Source organism: Pinus tabuliformis, chromosome 7, assembly GCF_031772625.1.
Source record: "Pinus tabuliformis cultivar Carrire ecotype Pingquan chromosome 7, CPIR1, whole genome shotgun sequence".
NCBI lineage: Eukaryota > Viridiplantae > Streptophyta > Pinopsida > Pinales > Pinaceae > Pinus > Pinus tabuliformis.
Window position 1 is genome coordinate 1,505,407,652 of NC_142293.1, and position 5,107 is coordinate 1,505,412,758.

Below are 5,107 nucleotides of genomic sequence, written 5' to 3' on the forward strand. Positions count from 1 at the left end.
TTGACCGTTGGGTTCCACATCCCAAGGTCTCTTGGACTTCCTTAGTCTATTCCGCTTCCACACTAACCCATAGAGGATTAGGTGTCCAACATTTTGTAGAAATTTTGAATAATTAATCACTTATTCACAGAGATTATCCCGATTATACACTATTGCAGAATACATGCATAATACATAACCTCCTCTACGTTGATCATCAATTTAGCAGCATTAAAAACAATGAAACATCAATCGCATGCGCACATTAACACAGTATGTAACCCAGGGAAAGCATACAGCTGAAAACCCCACACTATCTGTATATTATAATGATTGAGAACATGTAACAATACATAGTACAATACTCCTCACAAGTACTCAGTACTATCTCCACCTGTTACACACAAAACTAGCTCAGATCTGAATCAATCACAGGTTCAAATCTCCTCCACTGCTTTTCCTACCTCCACTGCGCAATCCTACATGAGAATGATGATGAATGGCTGAAGCAAACTCGTATTTCCTTGGCTGAACCACGCAATCCTCATTGGCATTACTCAATCCATTGATTGTGCAAGATCTCATGCACAACTATAGTCACAACTGATAGCAATCTCAACCTCTAACACCTGTCTCCACTGAACTGTCCATGCACTGAGTTAACTGATGTATTCCTTAGTTGCTTTATGAGTTAATAATTAGTGAATTAATTTAACAATTAATTCACATCACTCATCACTAGTGTATTTTGCAGTTAGACCAAATACAACTAGTTTAACCAAGTCAAACTGAACACAACTCCATCAACTCCACCAAACTCAACCACTTGAGTTCTAACTGAAGTCCACCATGCAATAGCTCAACTGACCCATAAGAAAAGCGTATTTCCTTCTGACAGCTGCATGTGCCACATCTGTAGCTCAAACTGAAGTGCTCTAAGAGGATAAGATAATTTTTATAGTCCAAATATTATTATGAGCTAATAATATTCGACTGTTCTATTTTTAGCCTGGCAGTCTAAAAATAGAATCCACCCATATGTCTAAAAATAAAAGTCCATCTATTTTTACCAACATGATCAATCATCCACAAATAGCATCCTGCAACTCATATACCATGATCCATATGTCTAAAAATAGACTTTGTGCCAAAAATAGCCTGCGGGCCCACTTAGCGAAGGCGACTTCTTTCCACTAAGCTCCATCATCTTGTTGCATTTTCAACACATTCCCCCCCTTAATCCAAAGGGTTATGTATGAGTCCAAGATTTGAGTTGTAATACAAAATGTGAAAAAATGCATGGCAACACTAGGCTTAATGTGCTCTCTGAAATGTTGGTATAAAGGGCGGTGGTTTAAGGATGACCACCAACACTGGAATGCTTAGTGCAATTCCTAGAACTCTTCCAAAACTAGTAAGAAGTTGAAGCCTTCTGCTAGAGGAAGTGCTCCTATTGTTTTGAAGAGGTAAACCTTCAACCATGAAAGGGAGGTCTCACCTCGCATAAAAGGGAGAACTTCAACCTGAAAAGGGAAGTCTCAACCTGTGATGGTTTAAGGATGACCAACAACTCTAGAATGCTTAATGCAATTCCTGGAACTCTTCCAAGTCTGGCAAGAAGATGAAATCTTCTGTTAGAGGAAGTGTCCCCAACTCTATTCCTGGAATTCTTCCGAAACTGGCAAGAAGATGAAGTCTTATGCTAGAGGAAGTGTCCCAGATTACCAACTGAATGCATGCTCATGGGCATCTTTGTCTCTGGCTACAACTTTGAAACTGGTGTGGCAGGTTGTGGCTAAGGCTCGCTTGATGTGACTTTGAAGCTTGTAGATGACCATCATTTCCCCCCCCTGTCAGATACAAGGTGAGATGATGGAGAAAACTCAACTACAAGACTATTCAATACTCTTGAACAAGTTCTGACATGTGACTAAAATATCTTCTTGGTTGTTGATGCCCATTGCCAAGAAGCAATCCATCCAAGATGAATCTTTGTTCTTGCAGGAGGTTTATTACTGAAGCATCTATATGAAGAATGACTGGTTTTATGACAGTGATTACATGGATGAAGATCAAAACAGTGATCTTTCAGATGGCCAACTCGGTCACAATGTTGGCATTTCACAATTTATTGTTGTTGTTGTGGAAGAGGAGCAGAATCTGGAACAGTTGGAGGTGAACTGTCATGAATGAATCCAGCACTTTGAAATTGAATGGGCTTTGAGTAATCTGGAATATGAAAGGACATGTCCTTCTCATATCCAAGACCAGTTTTGTGCTTGTTGTGGACAAGCTCTTCCCAAGGTCTGATGATGGGCTTGGGAAGTGCAAACTGAACTTCTGTATCTGCATGTACAAGTGCTGCTTTATTTGGCACTGGATCTGAATCAATTGTAACATTATTGTCTTGTTGCTTATGGGAGTTTGTTTCAATCTTCTGAACAGAAACATGTTCAAAAAGATGACTCCACTGTTGTAATTCTTCTTGTTGTAGCTGAGATTCAAGCTGCAAAAATTCAATGGTTTCTTGTGCAAGTTGTAAAGATGTTTGAATATCTCTGAGAGTGTTTTTGTTGACTTTAACTGTACTTCCATCAGTAGATAAGATTAGAGTGCATAATAACTCTAATAATCCATGATTTTTCTCCATTATTCAAACAATCAAATCAACAATGTATTTGTAGAAACAATCAAATGACCAAAAATGCACACCTTTTTTTTTTTTACACAGAAAATTAGTCCACTAGACAGTCACTTAACTGAATGTACACACCCAAAATAGAAGTGTTTCCTCCCTAAACAATGAGCTGATACACGCTCAAGAATAGGGTTTTTCTTGTAGGTAGACTGCTCCTTTCTGGGCTTACTCACCCAGAAATCTCAGCCTGCTCCTACTGCAACCTCAGCCTGTACCCAAGCATCAAGAAATGTGTTGAAAAAGGCTTGAACTTCACACTGTAAAACACAGAAATCTGAGCAGTGACAGGCCTCGGTTCATCAAAACATTGATTTGGAACTTCATGTTGAATATAGCAACGTAATAAATCAAATTCTGCACATGAATCAAATGCAAGTCACATAGGGAGAAATCAATGCCAACATCAAAAACTTTGGTGCTAACTCCAATCTTCAGACCAATATGATAGCTACGGTCCCTCTTAGATGTGCCTCCATGATGCTTGATATCTGCGAAGATCAGGTAAATAATCTTGTACCTTCATAACTAGTTCAAGAGAGGGACATCATTGCTAATCACTTTCTCAAACACCATTGAATTTGTGTCCCAGTTTCACAAATGCACCAAATGCAAGAGATAAAAAGAATCAAGAGGATTATTGCCAACAGATAGTCTATGCAAAGATCATGCATAAGGAAGTTGCATTACATTTCATAGCTGGAAGAAAGTGTCACTGCATTGGAGGTGGAAGTCTCAACTATGTCTCCTCAATTTGCCTTTCTTAACCACGGAGGAGCCACATTGAACATTGATAACAACACATTAAATGAAAGAATAACTTCTCTTGTACAGGAAAATATTTTCAAGGATGAACATAGTGAAGCACTTAAAACAAAGCTTCAAAGGCTAGAACAACTATATAGGAATTAACAATGCACATTGTCTCTGTTTCGACCATTCTACCATGTTCGCTTTATGCTCAGTTCACACAATGGAGCACCTTTACCAGTTATTTGTGTTTTTTCTTTAGAAGGAGGTTTCTCATGAAAATCGATGATTCAATACGTACAAATATGCACAATGAATTGACATCAATACCGCAACGGGATTGTGAGGATGGCCGACTGTTCAGAGGGCCGCACAGTGGAGTGGAGTCACCAGAATTCAACAGAGTCGCCAGCATTCAATGGAGTCACAAGCATTCAATGCATTTCATATTTCTCCATAATATATTATGTATAAATTTTGAATAATTAAACACTTATTCACAGAGATTATCCCGATTATACACTATTGCGGAATACATGCACAATACATAATCTCCTCTATGTTGATCATCAATTTAGCAGCATCAAAAACAATGAAACATCAATCGCATGCACACATTAACACAGTATGTAACCCGGGGAAAGAATACAGCTGAAAACCCCACACTATCTGTATATTATAATGATAGAGAACATGTAACAATACATAGTACAATACTCCTCACAGGTACTCAGTACTATCTCCACTTGTTACACACAAAACTAGCTCAGATCTGATCAATCACAGCTCAAATCTCCTCCACTGCTTTCCCTGCCTCCACTGCGCAATCCTGCAAGAGAATCAATCACTCTGTGAAATCAAATTCCTTTGGTTATACTACGCAAGCCTCATGGGCAATCTCCATCCATGCATGTGCAAATCTCATGCACAACTATAGTCACAACTGATAGCAATCTCAACATCTAACACCTATCTCCATTGAACTGTACATGCAGTGAGTTAACTGATGTATTCTTCAGTTGCTTTATGAGTTAATAATTAGTGAATTAATTAATAATTAATTCACACAACTCATCACTAGTGTATTCTTTAGTTAGACTAAAATACAACTAGTTCAACCAAGTCAAACTGAACACAACTCCATCAACTCCACAATCAACTCCACCAAACTCAACCACATGAGTTATAACTGAAGTCCTGCATGCAATAGCTCAACTAACCCACAAGAAAAGCGTATTTCCTTCTGACAGATGCATGTGCCACATCTATAGCTCAAACTGAAGTTCTCCAAGAGGATAAGATAATGTTTATAGTCTAAATATTATTATGAGCTAATAATATTCGACTGTTCTATTTTTATCCTGGCAGTCTAAAAATAGACTCCGCCCATATGTCTAAAAATAGAAGTCCATCTATTTTTACCAACATGACCAATCATCCACAAATAGCATCCTGCAACTCATAGACCATGATCCATATGTCTAAAAAATAGACATAGTCTAAAAATAGACTTTGCGCCAAAAATAGCCTGCGGGCCCACTTAGTGAAGGCGACTTCTTTTCACTAAGCTCCATCATCTTGTTGCATTCTCAACACTCCCTCTCAACAAGATATGGATTATCAGCAACCCCTAACCTGCCTCGGTGGTATTCGAATTTGCTCCTGGTGAGCGCCTTCGTCAAG